The 18,019-nt window shown below is 42.8% G+C and overlaps 3 non-coding genes across 3 annotated transcripts; all 3 read left to right on the top strand.

Annotated features, from left to right (window-relative positions):
• Positions 1 to 2,808: 2,808 nt before the first annotated feature.
• trnas-gcu (transfer RNA serine (anticodon GCU)) lies at positions 2,809 to 2,890 on the top strand. The gene has a single exon. It is a non-coding gene; the product is annotated as a tRNA-Ser (tRNA).
• A 10,264-nt stretch (positions 2,891 to 13,154) lies between these two features.
• trnas-gcu (transfer RNA serine (anticodon GCU)) lies at positions 13,155 to 13,236 on the top strand. The gene has a single exon. It is a non-coding gene; the product is annotated as a tRNA-Ser (tRNA).
• Positions 13,237 to 16,623: 3,387 nt separating this feature from the next.
• Positions 16,624 to 16,705, top strand: trnas-gcu (transfer RNA serine (anticodon GCU)). The gene has a single exon. It is a non-coding gene; the product is annotated as a tRNA-Ser (tRNA).
• The last annotated feature ends 1,314 nt before the right edge of the window (positions 16,706 to 18,019 follow it).

The following is an 18,019-nucleotide window of genomic DNA, read 5'->3' as shown; positions in this document are numbered from 1 at the left end:
CGTATGACGTGTGGCCTTGGGAAGGAGGAGTGTGGAGAAGGGGGGTCAAAACAGGTGCAGAGGGACTTGGCTGGTTGATACAAAACTATTTTTTTCTTTTGATTTAATAAAACAAGAACAACACAGAAACCATACGGTTTAGCGATAAGGAGGAGCTCCCCAAAATAGTAGGGCCATTATTAATTAGGGCTGCTGTCCCTCGATACATTCCCTGGTCCACTCAAGACATGCAACATGTAATAACAAATCTCCCTGAGTTACAGAATGGAGTGAGCCACTGGTTCAAGATGCTGGTGGAGGAGATGACTGGCCGAATCTTGGCTGTGGGGGGCCTGAAGGCTCTCCTGGGGAAGGTTGTGGGGATGGAAACAATGCTGGACATATTCGAGCAGGCTGGCGTTGTCAGAGCCCAGATGCAAACCTACAGCAGTGGACAGTGGGCCATTTGACAATGTACGTGCTGCGCAGGTGGAGGCTGATAACCGAAAGGGACGCACAAACAGATCCCATAATGCCATAAAGCCATACGGGGGGGGGATGTCACCAGGAGTGGGGTGCCGCCTCGATGAGGTGGTGGGACTGAACACCATGACACACAGGGAGTTTGTGGATCATGTGGCGCATGCTGAAGAGAGACAGCAAAAAGATGGAAAAAAGCTGGAAGATCAAGCAAAAGACATTCAAAGAAAACTACTGTGCAGCTGAAGGAGCTGGAAGCCAAAGAACAAAAGCACCCCCCACACCCGAACCATGGAGCAGCCCGATGGCGCCCCGCCAGCGGTGGTCTACAACTTCTCCGGCATCCCTCACCCAGTGGCCATGCAAGGTAATATACAAGGGGGGGAACTACAAATGGGTGGGAACCAAATGAAGGGAGGGCCAGGGAATGGTGGGCAAACCAATCAGTGGAAAGGGCAGCAGAGTCAGCGCAATTTTGATGATGCTGGTAGGGGTAGTATTTATGATAGCTGGTATTTATCTGATTCTAATTGGAGTAGATAATCAAAGTAAAAATAAAAGTAAACTTGGTGAACTTAGACAGAGTAGTAACACATAGAGCCAGACACCTTCCTAAAGGTTCTTTGTCTCATTTTATTTTCCTGCTCATGTGAGCTTGTGGGTGAGGGACGTTGTCCCCGGTATTTGTATTTTGGTTTGTGTTTTTTCCTGAGCTGCGTCTCATGGTTCTTTATTTCCATGCCTAGTGTTTTTTCTGGGTTGTATGTAGTTATTTTGATTTAGGTTTTTTAGGGTCGCTTTATTCCAGCTTACAGCTGGGAGTGCCAGAAGCACCAACAGTGCCCCAGCGGACCCAGTACGAGAATTGCAAGCCGGTTCATCAGTGAAGGGACGTGCAGACCACATCCACTGGTTGGAAGATCAAGCCAGCTCACCAGTGGAGGGACGTGCAGACCACATCCACTGGTTGGATCCAGGAGCCCACCTGTTACATGGACTATGGCAATTCCTTGTGCTACGAATCAACATGTTAACAAAATTAAAAGAAGTGTGTGATAATTTTAATAGTTGAGTCACTTAGGATAATACATACAGCTGTGATACGGCTATGGCCAGTCAAATTACGCGGGATGCACTTGTGCAGAGAGTGTTGGAGGAACCATGGAAACGCCGTTATATTGAGGAGTCTGAGGCAATTGGATGCTGGGGATGTGCAGGAACCCAACTTAGTATGGTGCATTGGCCAAGGGAGATATTCGGGGCCATAGGTTTTGACCCCGAAAGGGGGGAATGTAGGGGAAAATTCACAGAACGAAAGATCTCCCTCCTAAAAGCATGATAACCAATCACAAGTCAAAATCAGACTCCGCCTTAGTGAGCAGGCTGGTTCCTCCAAAACTCTCGACGATGTGTGCTAAAAGTTTATCAATATATCTGTATTTAAGTATGATATGTACCCTGTATAGTTTCAAACTGATTAACTGCTAAATTGTGCTAGGATTACACAGTGAGCCCAGCCAGCTGGCAGGGGGGGGGGCCCGTCTTGAACTGTGTAGACCAAACTGTCAAGGACACGGGCAGAGCAAGATATGACTGTACAGCTGATTTCTCCGGGACTCTCGATGTTTTATGCCAGGAGTGTATCTATTTGAACTAGAACATTAATTATAGCTGAGCTTATGAAAACGCAAGAAACCACAGTGAAAACTGTTGAAAGCAAAGAATGCTACGTACATTTATTCCCTTAGAAGAGAATAATTAATCAAATGTTTAGTATGTCTGTATATTAGAAAAGTATATTAGAAGTGAATATTAATGAAATGTTTAGTTTGTTTGTATATTTTCAATGATTACTGCTGCTTAGTTTGTCTTATAAAAGCGAAAGATACAGAGTGACGTGTATGGATGACGTGTTAGAGGGAGGGCATCCAGAACTTTATGAGGTCTGGTAGTTTGCCAAGAGCAGGTGCGGGGTGAAGTGAGGACACGTAGTTGGCAGAATGCCCTGAACTTTGTACAGAGTTGGCAGAGCATAAGGACCGTTGGCAATTTGCCACAATGACGTTGTGGGAGGAGCGTTGGGAGGAGTTACGATAAGAAAAGTGTGGGTGATTTGCCAGAATGAGGTTTGAGGAGTTGTAGGTCGAGTAACTGTGTACAAAATGGGTGTACAAATGCCAGTCGGGGTTCAGTTCTGGAGAGCTGATCCGGCTTTATGCACGTGTGCTAATAAAGTCTGATTTTCCTGAAAATCTTGCTGCCTGGTGTCGTCTTTTCCCTTGCGAAGATGTTTTTCAACAAATTGAAGATTTGGACTCTGTCGTTTCTTAGACACCACAAGCGGTTTAGGACGAGGTGGCCGAGTGGTTAAGGCGATGGACTGCTCATCCATTGTGCTCTGCACGCGTGGGTTCGAATCCCATCCTCGTCGAACTGGAGCTTCTGGGTTCCATGGAGCTTGAGGTATGTTTGAGGTGAACGCCACCCAATCCAGGCTTTCATTCGTACCCTCATCTGGTGAAAACAATTGTCTGGAGTGTTCTTCATTCACCTATGGAAGCCATTTCCTCTCCCAGCGAATACTGATATATTTGGGTTATCGATACTGTGAATTTCCAGGTCCTTTGTAAACAGCAGCAATTCAGTGATCTCATATTTACACTCATCGATCCATACAACCTTATTCCAGACCTCACATATCCTGTTTTCGTGTACCAGTGCAAGTTTTCTTTTTAGCTGTTCATATCCTCTTCTACGTAGTGGCTTTTTGTCTGCCAGACATCACCTTAGACCTACATGATTGAGTTGCCTTTTCACAGCGCAAAGACAGACAGAAACACCTGTGCATTTCTTCAGATCTGAACCACGAGAAGAACTAGATGTTTTCCTTTTCATTGAACATACATTATTCATAGTTTATTTGAAATGATGATAGTTTTGCTGGTCTACCTGTTCTTCATTGGTTGCTTTGAGTCCCAGTTTCTTTGAATCTTGTAATAATCTTTCCCACTCCAGTGAATTTCCGTGGTTTAGGACGAGGTGGCCGAGTGGTGAAGGTGATGGACTGCTAATCCATTGTGCACTGCACGCGTGTGTTCAAATCCCATCCTCGTCGAACAGGAGCTTTTGGGTTCCATGGAGCTTAATGTATGTTTGAGGTGAACGCCACCCAATCCAGGCTTTCATTCGTACCCTCATCTGGTGAAAACAATCGTCAGGAGCCTTTCTCTGGAGTGTTCTTCATTCACCTTTGGAAGCCATTTCCTCTCCCAGCGAATACTGATATATTTGGGTTATCGATACTGTGAATTTCCAGGTCCTTTGTAAACAGCAGCAATTCAGTGATCTCATATTTACACTCATCGGTCCATACAACCTTATTCCACACCTCAGATATCCTGTTTTCGTGTACCAGAGCAAGTTTTCTTTTTAGCTGTTCATATCCTCTTCTACGTAGTGGCTTTTTGTCTGCCAGACATCACCTTAGACCTACATGATTGAGTTGCATTTTCACAGCGCAAAGATAGACAGAAACACCTGTGCATTTCTTCAGATCTGAAGCACGAGAGGAACTAGATTTTTTCCTTTTCATTGAACATACATTATTCATAGTTTATTTGAAATGATGATAGTTTTGCTGGTCTACCTGTTCTTCATTGGTTGCTTTGAGTCCCAGTTTCTTTGAATCTTGCAATAATCTTTCATACTCCAGTGGACTTCAACGGTTTAGGACGAGGTGGCCGAGTGGTTAAGGCGATGGACTGCTAATCCGTTGTGCTCTGCACGCGTGGGTTCGAATCCCATCATCGTCGAACTGGAGCTTTTGGGTTCCATGGAGCTTGATGTATGTTTGAGGTGAACGCCACCCAATCCAGGCTTTCATTCGTACCCTCATCTGGTGAAAACAATTGTCAGGAGCCTTTCTCTGGAGTGTTCTTCAATCACCTATGGAAGCCATTTCCTCTCCCAGCGAATACTGATATATTTGGGTTATCGATACTGTGAATTTCCAGGTCCTTTGTAAACAGCAGCAATTCAGTGATCTCATATTTACACTCATCGGTCCATACAACCTTATTCCACACCTCAGATATCCTGTTTTCGTGGACCAGTGCAAGTTTTCTTTTTAGCTGTTCATATCCTCTTCTACGTAATGACTTTTTGTCTGCCAGACATCACCTTAGACCTACATGATTGAGTTGCCTTTTCACAGCGCAAAGATAGTCAGAAACACCTGTGCATTTCTTCAGATCTGAAGCACGAGAGGAACTAGATTTTTTCCTTTTCATTGAACATACATTATTCATAGTTTATTTGAAAGGATGATAGTTTTGTTGGTCTACATGTTCTTCATTGGTTGCTTTGAGTCCCAGTTTCTTTGAATCTTCCAATAATCTTTCATACTCCAGTGAATATCAGCGGTTTAGGACGAGGTGGCCGAGTGGTTAAGGCGATGGAGTGCTAATCCATTGTGCTCTGCAAGCGTGGGTTGGAATCCCATCCTCGTCGAACTGGAGCTTTTGGGTTCCATGGAGCTTGATGTATGTTTGAGGTGAACGCCACCCAATCCAGGCTTTCATTCGTACCCTCATCTGGTGAAAACAATTGTCAGGAGCCTTTCTCTGGAGTCTTCTTCATTCACCTATGGAAGCCATTTCCTCTCCCAGCGAATACTGATATATTTGGGTTATCGATACTGTGAATTTCCAGGTCCTTTGTAAACAGCAGCAATTCAGTGATCTCATATTTACACTCATCGGTCCATACAACCTTATTCCACACCTCAGATATCCTGTTTTCGTGGACCAGTGCAAGTTTTCTTTTTAGCTGTTCATATCCTCTTCTACGTAATGACTTTTTGTCTGCCAGACATCACCTTAGACCTACATGATTGAGTTGCCTTTTCACAGCGCAAAGATAGTCAGAAACACCTGTGCATTTCTTCAGATCTGAAGCACGACAGGAACTAGATTTTTTCCTTTTCATTGAACATACATTATTCATAGTTTATTTGAAATGATGATAGTTTTGTTGGTCTATATGTTCTTCATTGGTTGCTTTGAGTCCCAGTTTCTTTGAATCTTCCAATAATCTTTCATACTCCAGTGAATATCAGCGGTTTAGGACGAGGTGGCCGAGTGGTTAAGGTGATGGAGTGCTAATCCATTGTGCTCTGCACGCGTGGGTTGGAATCCCATCCTCGTCGAACTGGAGCTTTTGGGTTCCATGGAGCTTGATGTATGTTTGAGGTGAACGCCACCCAATCCAGGCTTTCATTCGTACCCTCATCTGGTGAAAACAATTGTCAGGAGCCTTTCTCTGGAGTCTTCTTCATTCACCTATGGAAGCCATTTCCTCTCCCAGCAAATACTGATATATTTGGGTTATCGATACTGTGAATTTCCAGGTCCTTTGTAAACAGCAGCAATTCAGTGATCTCATATTTACACTCATCGGTCCATACAACCTCATTCCACACCTCAGATATCCTGTTTTCGTGGACCAGTGCAAGTTTTCTTTTTAGCTGTTCATATCCTCTTCTACGTAATGACTTTTTGTCTGCCAGACATCACCTTAGACCTACATGATTGAGTCGCCTTTTCACAGCGCAAAGATAGTCAGAAACACCTGTGCATTTCTTCAGATCTGAAGCACGAGAGGAGCTAGATTTTTTCCTTTTCATTGAACATACATTATTCATAGTTTATTTGAAATGATGATAGTTTTGCTGGTCTACCTGTTCTTCATTGGTTGCTTTGAGTCCCAGTTTCTTTGAATCTTGCAATAATCTTTCATACTCCAGTGGACATCAGCTGTTTAGGACGAAGTGGCCTAGTGGTTAAGGCGATGGACTGCTAATCCGTTGTGCTCTGCACGCCTGGGTTAGAATCCCATCCTCGTCGAACTGGAGCTTTTGGGTTTCATGGAGCTTGATGTATGTTTGAGGTGAACGCCACCCAATCCAGGCTTTCATTCGTACCCTCATCTGGTGAGAACAATCGTCTGGAGTGTTCTTCATTCACCTATGGAAGCCATTTCTTCTCCCAGCAAATACTGATATATTTGGGTTATCGATACTGTGAATTTCCAGGTCCTTTGTAAACAGCAGCAATTCAGTGATCTCATATTTACACTCATCGGTCCATACAACCTTATTCCACACCTCAGATATCCTGTTTTCGTGTACCAGAGCAAGTTTTCTTTTTAGCTGTTCATATCCTCTTCTACGTAGTGGCTTTTTGTCTGCCAGACATCACCTTAGACCTACATGATTGAGTTGCATTTTCACAGCGCAAAGATAGACAGAAACACCTGTGCATTTCTTCAGATCTGAAGCACGAGAGGAACTAGATTTTTTCCTTTTCATTGAACATACATTATTCATAGTTTATTTGAAATGATGATAGTTTTGCTGGTCTACCTGTTCTTCATTGGTTGCTTTGAGTCCCAGTTTCTTTGAATCTTGCAATAATCTTTCATACTCCAGTGGACTTCAACGGTTTAGGACGAGGTGGCCGAGTGGTTAAGGCGATGGACTGCTAATCCGTTGTGCTCTGCACGCGTGGGTTCGAATCCCATCATCGTCGAACTGGAGCTTTCGGGTTCCATGGAGCTTGATGTATGTTTGAGGTGAACGCCACCCAATCCAGGCTTTCATTCGTACCCTCATCTGGTGAGAACAATCGTCTGGAGTGTTCTTCATTCACCTATGGAAGCCATTTCTTCTCCCAGCAAATACTGATATATTTGGGTTATCGATACTGTGAATTTCCAGGTCCTTTGTACACAGCAGCAATTCAGTGATCTCATATTTACACTCATCGGTCCATACAACCTTATTCCACACCTCAGATATCCTGTTTTCGTGTACCAGTGCAAGTTTTCTTTTTAGCTGTTCATATCCATTTCTACGTAGTGGCTTTTTGTCTGCCAGACATCACCTTAGACCTATATGATTGAGTTGCCTTTTCACAGCGCAAAGACAGACAGAAACACGTGTGCATTTCTTCAGATCTGAAGCACGAGAAGAACTAGATTTTTTCCTTTTCATTGAACATACATTATTCATAGTTTAATTGAAATGATGATAGATTTGCAGGTCTACCTGTTCTTCATTGGTTGCTTTGAGTGCAAGTTTCTCTGAATCTTGCAATAATCTTTCATACTCCAGGGCATTTCAGCGGTTTAAGACGAGTTGGCAGAGTGGTTAAGGTGATGGACTGCTAATCCATTGTTCTCTGCACGCGTGGTTTCGAATCCCATCCTTGTCGAAATGGAGCTTTTGGGTTCCATGGAGCTTGATGTATGTTTGAGGTGAACGCCACCCAATCCAGGCTTTCATTCGTACCCTCATCTGGTGAAAACAATTGTCAGGAGCCTTTCTCTGGAGTGTTCTTCATTCACCTATGGAAGCCATTTCCTCTCCCAGCAAATTCTGATATATTTGGGTTATCGATACTGTGAATTTCCAGGTCCTTTGTAAACAGCAGCAATTCAGTGATCTCATATTTACACTCATCGGTCCAAACAACCTTATTCCACACCTCAGATATCCTGTTTTCGTGTACCAGTGCAAGTTTTCTTTTTAGCTGTTCATATCCTCTTCTACGTAGTGGTTTTTTTTCTGCCAGACATCACCTTAGACCTATATGATTGAGTTGCCTTTTCACAGCGCAAAGATAGTCAGAAACACCTGTGCATTTCTTCAGATCTGAAGCACGAGAGGAACTCGATTTTTTCCTTTTCATTGAACATACATTATTCATAGTTCATTTAAAATGATGATAGTTTTGCTGGTCTACCTGTTCTTCATTGGTTGCTTTGAGTCCCAGTTTCTTAGAATCTTGCAATAATCTTTCATACTCCAGTGTATTCCAGCAGTTTGGGACGAGGTGGCCGAGTGGTTAAGGCGATGGACCGCTCATCTATTGTGCTCTGCATGCATGGGTTCGAATCCCAACCTCGTCGAAATGGAGCTTTTGGGTTCCATGTAGCTTGATGTAAGTTTGAGGTGAACGGCACCCAATCCAGGCTTTCATTCGTACCCTCATCTGGTAAAAACAATTGTCAGGAGCCTTTCTCTGGACTGTTCTTCATTCACCTATGGAAGCCATTTCCTCTCCCAGCAAATTCTGATATATTTGGGTTATCGATACTGTGAATTTCCAGGTCCTTTGTAAACAGCAGCAATTCAGTGATCTCATATTTACACTCATCGGTCCATACAACCTTATTCCACACCTCAGATATCCTGTTTTCGTGTACCAGTGCAAATTTTCTTTTTAGCTGTTCATATCCTCTTCTACGTAGTGGCTTTTTGTCTGCCAGACATCACCTTAGACCTACATGATTGAGTTGCTTTTTCACAGCGCAAAGACAGAAAGAAACACCTGTGCATTTCTTCAGATCTGAAGCACGAGAAGAACTAGATTTTTTCCTTTTCATTGAACATACATTATTCATAGTTTATTTGAAATGATGATAGTTTTGTTGGTCTACATGTTCTTCATTGGTTGCTTTGAGTCCCAGTTTCTTTGAATCTTGCAATAATCTTTCATACTCCAGTGAGTCTCACCGGTTTAGGACGAGGTGGCCGAGTGGTTAAGGTGATGGATTGCTAATCCATTGCGTCTTGCACGCGTGGGTTCGAATCCCCTCCTTGTCGAAATAGAGCTTTTGGGTTCCATGGAGTTTGATGTATGTTTGAGGTGAACGCCACCCAATCCAGGCTTTCATTCGTACCCTCATCTGGTGAAAACAATTGTCAGGAGCCTTTCTCTGGAGTCTTCTTCATTCACCTATGGAAGCCATTTCCTCTCCCAGCAAATACTGATATATTTGGGTTATCGATACTGTGAATTTCCAGGTCCTTTGTAAACAGCAGCAATTCAGTGATCTCATATTTACACTCATCGGTCCATACAACCTTATTCCACACCTCAGATATCCTCTTCTACGTAGTGGCTTTTTGTCTGCCAGACATCACCTTAGACCTACATGATTGAGTTTCCTTTTCACAGCGCAAAGATAGACAGAAACACCTGTGCATTTCTTCAGATCTGAAGCACGAGAAGAACTAGATTTTTTCCGTTTCATTGAACATACATTATTCATAGTTTATTTGAAATGATGATAGTTTTTTGGTCAACCTGTTCTTCACTGGTTGCTTTGAGTCCCAGTTTCTTTGAATCTTGCAATAATCTTTCATACTCCCGTGAAGACGAGCAGTTTAGGACGAGGTGGCCGAGTGGTTAAGGCGATGGACGTGTGGGTTCGAATCCCATCCTCGTCGAACTGGGGCGTTTGGGTTCCATGGAGCTTGATGTATGTTTGAGGTGAACGCCACCCAATCCAGGCTTTCATTCGTACCCTCATCTGGTGAAAACAATTGTCAGGAGCCTTTCTCTGGAGTGTTCTTCATTCACCTATGGAAGCCATTTCCTCTCCCAGCGAATACTGATATATTTGGGTTATCGATTCTGTGAATTTCCAGGTCCTTTGTACACAGCAGCAATTCAGTGATCTCATATTTACACTCATCGGTCCATACAACCTTATTCCACACCTCAGATATCCTGTTTTCGTGTACCAGTGCAAGTTTTCTTTTTAGCTGTTCATATCCTCTTCTACGTAGTGACTTTTTGTCTGCCAGACATCACCTAAGACCTACATGATTGAGTTGCCTTTTCACAGCGCAAAGATAGACAGAAACACCTGTGCATTTCTTCAGATCTGAAGCACGAGAGGAACTAGATTTTTTCCTTTTCATTGAACATACATTATTCGTAGTTTATTTGAAATGATGATAGTTTTGTTGGTCTACATATTCTTCATTGGTTGCTTTGAGTCCCAGTTTCTTTGAATCTGCCAATAATCTTTCATACTCCAGTGAATATCAGCGGTTTAGGACGAGGTGGCCGAGTGGTTAAGGCGATGGAGTGCTAATCCATTGTGCTCTGCACGCGTGGGTTGGAATCCCATCCTCGTCGAACTGGAGCTTTTGGGTTCCATGGAGCTTGATGTATGTTTGAGGTGAACGCCACCCAATCCAGGCTTTCATTCGTACCCTCATCTGGTGAAAACAATTGTCAGGAGCCTTTCTCTGGAGTCTTCTTCATTCACCTATGGAAGCCATTTCCTCTCCCAGCGAAAACTGATATATTTGGGTTATCGATACTGTGAATTTCCAGGTCCTTTGTAAACAGCAGCAATTCAGTGATCTCATATTTACACTCATCGGTCCATTCAACCTTATTCCACACCTCAGATATCCTGTTTTCGTGGACCAGTGCAAGTTTTCTTTTTAGCTGTTCATATCCTCTTCTACGTAATGACTTTTTGTCTGCCAGACATCACCTTAGACCTACATGATTGAGTTGCCTTTTCACAGCGCAAAGATAGTCAGAAACACCTGTGCATTTCTTCAGATCTGAAGCACGAGAGGAGCTAGATTTTTTCCTTTTCATTGAACATACATTATTCATAGTTTATTTGAAATGATGATAGTTTTGCTGGTCTACCTGTTCTTCATTGGTTGCTTTGAGTCCCAGTTTCTTTGAATCTTGCAATAATCTTTCATACTCCAGTGAATTCCAGCAGTTTTCGACGAGGTGGCAGAGTGGTTAAGGCGATGGACTGCTAATCTATTGTGCTCTGCACGCATGAGTTCGAATCCCATCCTGGTCGAAATGTAGCTTTTGGGTTCCATGGTGCTTGATGTATGTTTGAGGTGAACGCCACCCAATCCAGGCTTTCATTCGTACCCTCATCTGGTAAAAACAATTGTCAGGAGCCTTTCTCTGGACTATTCTTCATTTACCTATGGAAGCCATTTCCTCTCCCAGAGAATACTGATATATTTGGGTTATCGATACTGTGAATTTCCAGGTCCTTTGTAAACAGCAGCAATTCAGTGATCTCATATTTACACTCATCGGTCCATACAACCTTATTCCACACCTCAGATATCCTGTTTTCGTGTACCAGTGCAAGTTTTCTTTTTAGCTGTTCATATCCATTTCTACGTAGTGGCATTTTGTCTGCCAGACATCACCTTAGACCTACATGATTGAGTTGCCTTTTCACAGCGCAAAGACAGACAGAAACACGTGTGCATTTCTTCAGATCTGAAGCACGAGAAGAACTAGATTTTTTCCTTTTCATTGAACATACATTATTCATAGTTTAATTGAAATGATGATAGATTTGGTGGTCTACCTGTTCTTCATTGGTTGCTTTGAGTGCGAGTTTCTCTGAATCTTGCAATAATCTTTCATACTCCAGTGCATTTCAGCGGTTTAAGACGAGTTGGCCGAGTGGTTAAGGCGATGGACTGCTAATCCATTGTTCTCTGCATGCGTGGTTTCGAATCCCATCCTTGTCGAAATGGAGCTTTTGGGTTCCATGGAGCTTGATGTTTGTTTGAGGTGAACGCCACCCAATCCAGGCTTTCATTCGTACCCTCATCTGGTGAAAACAATTGTCAGGAGCCTTTCTCTGGAGTGTTCTTCATTCACCTATGGAAGCCATTTCCTCTCCCAGCAAATTCTTATATATTTGGGTCATCGATACTGTGAATTTCCAGGTCCTTTGTAAACAGCAGCAATTCAGTGATCTCATATTTACACTCATCGGTCCAAACAACCTTACTCCACACCTCAGATATCCTGTTTTCGTGTACCAGTGCAAGTTTTCTTTTTAGCTGTTCATATCCTCTTCTACGTAGTGGCTTTTTGTCTGCCAGACATCACCTTAGACCTACATGACTGAGTTGCCTTTTCACAGCGCAAAGACAGACAAAAACACCTGTGCATTTCTTCAGATCTGAAGCACGAGAGGAACTAGATTTTTTCCTTTTCATTGAACATACATTATTCATAGTTTATTTGAAATGATGATAGTTTTACTGGTCTACCTGTTCTTCATTGGTTGCTTTGAGTCCCAGTTTCTTTGAATCTTGCAATAATCTTTCATACTCCAGTGAATTTCAGCGGTTTAGGACGAGGTGGCCGAGTGGTTAAGGCGATGGACTGCTAATCCTTTGTGTTCTGCACGCGTGGGTTGGAATCCCATCCTCGTCGAACTGGAGCTTTTGGGTTCTATGGAGCTTGATGTATGTTTGAGGTGAACGCCACCCAATCCAGGCTTTCATTCGTACCCTCATCTGGTGAAAACAATTGTCAGGAGCCTTTCTCTGGAGTCTTCTTCATTCACCTATGGAAGCCATTTCCTCTCCCAGCAAATACTGATATATTTGGGTTATCGATACTGTGAATTTCCAGGTCCTTTGTAAACAGCAGCAATTCAGTGATCTCATATTTACACTCATCGGTCCATACAACCTTATTCCACACCTCAGATATCCTGTTTCCGTGTACCAGTGCAAGTTTTCTTTTTAGCTGTTCATATCCTCTTCTACGTAGTGGCTTTTTGTCTGCCAGACATCAGCTTAGACCTACATGACTGAGTTGCCTTTTCACAGCGCAAAGATAGACAGAAACACCTGTGCATTTCTTCAGATCTGAAGCACGAGAGGAACTAGATTTTTTCCTTTTCATTGAACATACATTATTCATAGTTTATTTGAAATGATGATAGTTTTGCTGGTCTACCTGTTCTTCATTGGTTGCTTTGAGTCCCAGTTTCTTTGAATCTTGTAATAATCTTTCATACTACAGTGCATTTCAGCGGTCTAAGACGAGGTGGCCGAGTGGTTAAGGCGATGGACTGCTAATCCATTGTGCTCTGCACGCGTGGGTTCGAATCCCATCCTCGTCGAACTGGAGCTTTTGGGTTCCATGGAGCTTGATGTATGTTTGAGGTGAACGCCACCCAATCCAGGCTTTCATTCGTACCCTCATCTGGTGAAAACAATTGTCAGGAGCCTTTCTCTGGAGTGTTCTTCATTCACCTATGGAAGCCATTTCCTCTCCCAGCAAATACTGACATATTTGGGTTATCGATACTGTGAATTTCCAGGTCCTTTGTAAACAGCAGCAATTCAGTGATCTCATATTTACACTCATCGGTCCATACAACCTTATTCCACACCTCAGATATCCTGTTTTCGTGTACCAGTGCAAGTTTTCTTTTTAGCTGTTCATATCCTCTTCTACGTAGTGGCTTTTTGTCTGTCAGACATCACCTTAGACCTACATGATTGAGTTGCCTTTTCACAGCGCAAAGACAGACAGAAACACCTGTGTATTTCTTCAGATCTGAAGCACGAGAACTAGATTTTTTCCTTTTCATTGAACATACATTATTCATAGTTTATTTGAAATGATGATAGTTTTGCTGGTCTACCTGTTCTTCATTGGTTGCTTTGAGTCCCAGTTTCTTTGAATCTTGTAATAATCTTTCATACTACAGTGCATTTCACCGGTCTAAGACGAGGTGGCCGAGTGCTTAAGGCGATGGACTGCTAATCCATTGTGCTCTGCACGCGTGGGTTCGAATCCCATCCTCGTCGAACTGGAGCTTTTGGGTTCCATGGAGCTTGATGTATGTTTGAGGTGAACGCCACCCAATCCAGGCTTTCATTCGTACCCTCATCTGGTGAAAACAATTGTCAGGAGCCTTTCTCTGGAGTGTTCTTCACCTATGGAAGCCATTTCCTCTCCCAGCAAATACTGATATATTTGGGTTATCGATACTTTGAATTTCCAGGTCCTTTTTAAACAGCAGCAATTCAGTGATCTCATATTTACACTCATCGGTCCGTACAACCTTATTCCACACCTCAGATATCCTGTTTTCGTGTACCAGTGCAAGTTTTCTTTTTAGCTGTTCATATCCTCTTCTACGTAGTGGCTTTTTGTCTGCCAGACATCACCTTAGACCTACATGACTGAGTTGCCTTTTCACAGCGCAAAGACAGACAAAAACACCTGTGCATTTCTTCATATCTGAAGCACGAGAACTAGATTTTTTCCTTTTCATTGAACATACATTATTCATAGTTTATTTGAAATGATGATAGTTTTGCTGGTCTACCTGTTCTTCATTGGTTGCTTTGAGTCCCAGTTTCTTTGAATCTTGTAATAATCTTTCATACTACAGTGCATTTCAGCGGTCTAAGACGAGGTGGCCGAGTGGTTAAGGCGATGGACTGCTAATCCATTGTGATCTGCACGCGTGGGTTCGAATCCCATCCTTGTCGAACTGGAGGTTTTGGGTTCCATGGAGCTTGATGTATGTTTGAGGTGAACGCCACCCAATCCAGGCTTTCATTCGTACCCTCATCTGGTGAAAACAATTGTCAGGAGCCTTTCTCTGGAGTGTTCTTCATTCACCTATGGAAGCCATTTCCTCTCCCAGCAAATACTGATATATTTGGGTTATCGATACTGTGAATTTCCAGGTCCTTTTTAAACAGCAGCAATTCAGTGATCTCATATTTACACTCATCGGTCCATACAACCTTATTCCACACCTCAGATATCCTGTTTTCGTGTACCAGTGCAAGTTTTCTTTTTAGCTGTTCATATCCTCTTCTACGTAGTGGCTTTTTGTCTGCCAGACATCACCTTAGACCTACATGACTGAGTTGCCTTTTCACAGCGCAAAGACAGACAAAAACACCTGTGCATTTCTTCAGATCTGAAGCACGAGAGGAACTAGATTTTTTCCTTTTCATTGAACATACATTATTCATAGTTTATTTGAAATGATGATAGTTTTGCTGGTCTACCTGTTCTTCATTGGTTGCTTTGAGTCCCAGTTTCTTTGAATCTTGTAATAATCTTTCATACTACAGTGCATGTCAGCGGTCTAAGACGAGGTGGCCGAGTGGTTAAGGCGATGGGCTGCTAATCCATTGTGCTCGGCACGTGTGGGTTCGAATCCCATCCTCGTCGAACTGGAGCTTTTGGGTTCCATGGAGCTTGATGTATGTTTGAGGTGAACGCCACCCAATCCAGGCTTTCATTCGTACCCTCATCTGGTGAAAACAATTGTCAGGAGCCTTTCTCTGGAGTGTTCTTCATTCACCTATGGAAGCCATTTCCTCTCCCAGCAAATACTGATATATTTGGGTTATCGATACTGTGAATTTCCAGGTCCTTTGTAAACAGCAGCAATTCAGTGATCTCATATTTACACTCATCGGTCCATACAACCTTATTCCACACCTCAGATATCCTGTTTTCGTGTACCAGTGCAAGTTTTCTTTTTAGCTGTTCATATCCTCTTCTACGTAGTGGCTTTTTGTCTGCCACACATCAGCTTAGACCTACATGACTGAGTTGCCTTTTCACAGCGCAAAGACAGACAAAAACACCTGTGCATTTCTTCAGATCTGAAGCACGAGAACTAGATTTTTTCCTTTTCATTGAACATACATTATTCATAGTTTATTTGAAATGATGATAGTTTTGCTGGTCTACCTGTTCTTCATTGGTTGCTTTGAGTCCCAGTTTCTTTGAATCTTGTAATAATCTTTCATACTACAGTGCATTTCAGCGGTCTAAGACGAGGTGGCCGAGTGCTTAAGGCGATGGACTGCTAATCCATTGTGCTCTGCACGCGTGGGTTCGAATCCCATCCTCGTCGAACTGGAGCTTTTGGGTTCCATGGAGCTTGATGTATGTTTGAGGTGAACGCCACCCAATCCAGGCTTTCATTCGTACCCTCATCTGGTGAAAACAATTGTCAGGAGCCTTTCTCTGGAGTGTTCTTCATTCACCTATGGAAGCCATTTCCTCTCCCAGCAAATACTGACATATTTGGGTTATCGATACTGTGAATTTCCAGGTCCTTTGTAAACAGCAGCAATTCAGTGATCTCATATTTACACTCATCGGTCCATACAACCTTATTCCACACCTCAGATATCCTGTTTTCGTGTACCAGTGCAAGTTTTCTTTTTAGCTGTTCATATCCTCTTCTACGTAGTGGCTTTTTGTCTGTCAGACATCACCTTAGACCTACATGATTGAGTTGCCTTTTCACAGCGCAAAGACAGACAGAAACACCTGTGTATTTCTTCAGATCTGAAGCACGAGAACTAGATTTTTTCCTTTTCATTGAACATACATTATTCATAGTTTATTTGAAATGATGATAGTTTTGCTGGTCTACCTGTTCTTCATTGGTTGCTTTGAGTCCCAGTTTCTTTGAATCTTGTAATAATCTTTCATACTACAGTGCATTTCAGCTGTCTAAGACGAGGTGGCCGAGTGGTTAAGGCGATGGACTGCTAATCCATTGTGCTCTGCACGCGTGGGTTCGAATCCCATCCTCGTCGAACTGGAGCTTTTGGGTTCCATGGAGCTTGATGTATGTTTGAGGTGAACGCCACCCAATCCAGGCTTTCATTCGTACCCTCATCTGGTGAAAACAATTGTCAGGAGCCTTTCTCTGGAGTGTTCTTCATTCACCTATGGAAGCCATTTCCTCTCCCAGCAAATACTGACATATTTGGGTTATCGATACTGTGAATTTCCAGGTCCTTTGTAAACAGCAGCAATTCAGTGATCTCATATTTACACTCATCGGTCCATACAACCTTATTCCACACCTCAGATATCCTGTTTTCGTGTACCAGTGCAAGTTTTCTTTTTAGCTGTTCATATCCTCTTCTACGTAGTGGCTTTTTGTCTGCCAGACATCACCTTAGACCTACATGACTGAGTTGCCTTTTCACAGCGCAAAGACAGACAAAAACACCTGTGCATTTCTTCAGATCTGAAGCACGAGAACTAGATTTTTTCCTTTTCATTGAACATACATTATTCATAGTTTATTTGAAATGATGATAGTTTTGCTGGTCTACCTGTTCTTCATTGGTTGCTTTGAGTCCCAGTTTCTTTGAATCTTGTAATAATCTTTCATACTACAGTGCATTTCAGCGGTCTAAGACGAGGTGGCCGAGTGGTTAAGGCGATGGACTGCTAATCCATTGTGATCTGCACGCGTGGGTTCGAATCCCATCCTTGTCGAACTGGAGGTTTTGGGTTCCATGGAGCTTGATGTATGTTTGAGGTGAACGCCACCCAATCCAGGCTTTCATTCGTACCCTCATCTGGTGAAAACAATTGTCAGGAGCCTTTCTCTGGAGTGTTCTTCATTCACCTATGGAAGCCATTTCCTCTCCCAGCAAATACTGATATATTTGGGTTATCGATACTGTGAATTTCCAGGTCCTTTTTAAACAGCAGCAATTCAGTGATCTCATATTTACACTCATCGGTCCATACAACCTTATTCCACACCTCAGATATCCTGTTTTCGTGTACCAGTGCAAGTTTTCTTTTTAGCTGTTCATATCCTCTTCTACGTAGTGGCTTTTTGTCTGCCAGACATCACCTTAGACCTACATGACTGAGTTGCCTTTTCACAGCGCAAAGACAGACAAAAACACCTGTGCATTTCTTCAGATCTGAAGCACGAGAGGAACTAGATTTTTTCCTTTTCATTGAACATACATTATTCATAGTTTATTTGAAATGATGATAGTTTTGCTGGTCTACCTGTTCTTCATTGGTTGCTTTGAGTCCCAGTTTCTTTGAATCTTGTAATAATCTTTCATACTACAGTGCATGTCAGCGGTCTAAGACGA

This window comes from Conger conger, chromosome 8, assembly GCF_963514075.1.
Source record: "Conger conger chromosome 8, fConCon1.1, whole genome shotgun sequence".
NCBI classification, from domain to species: domain Eukaryota; kingdom Metazoa; phylum Chordata; class Actinopteri; order Anguilliformes; family Congridae; genus Conger; species Conger conger.
This window is presented reverse-complemented; position numbering and strand designations above follow the sequence as displayed.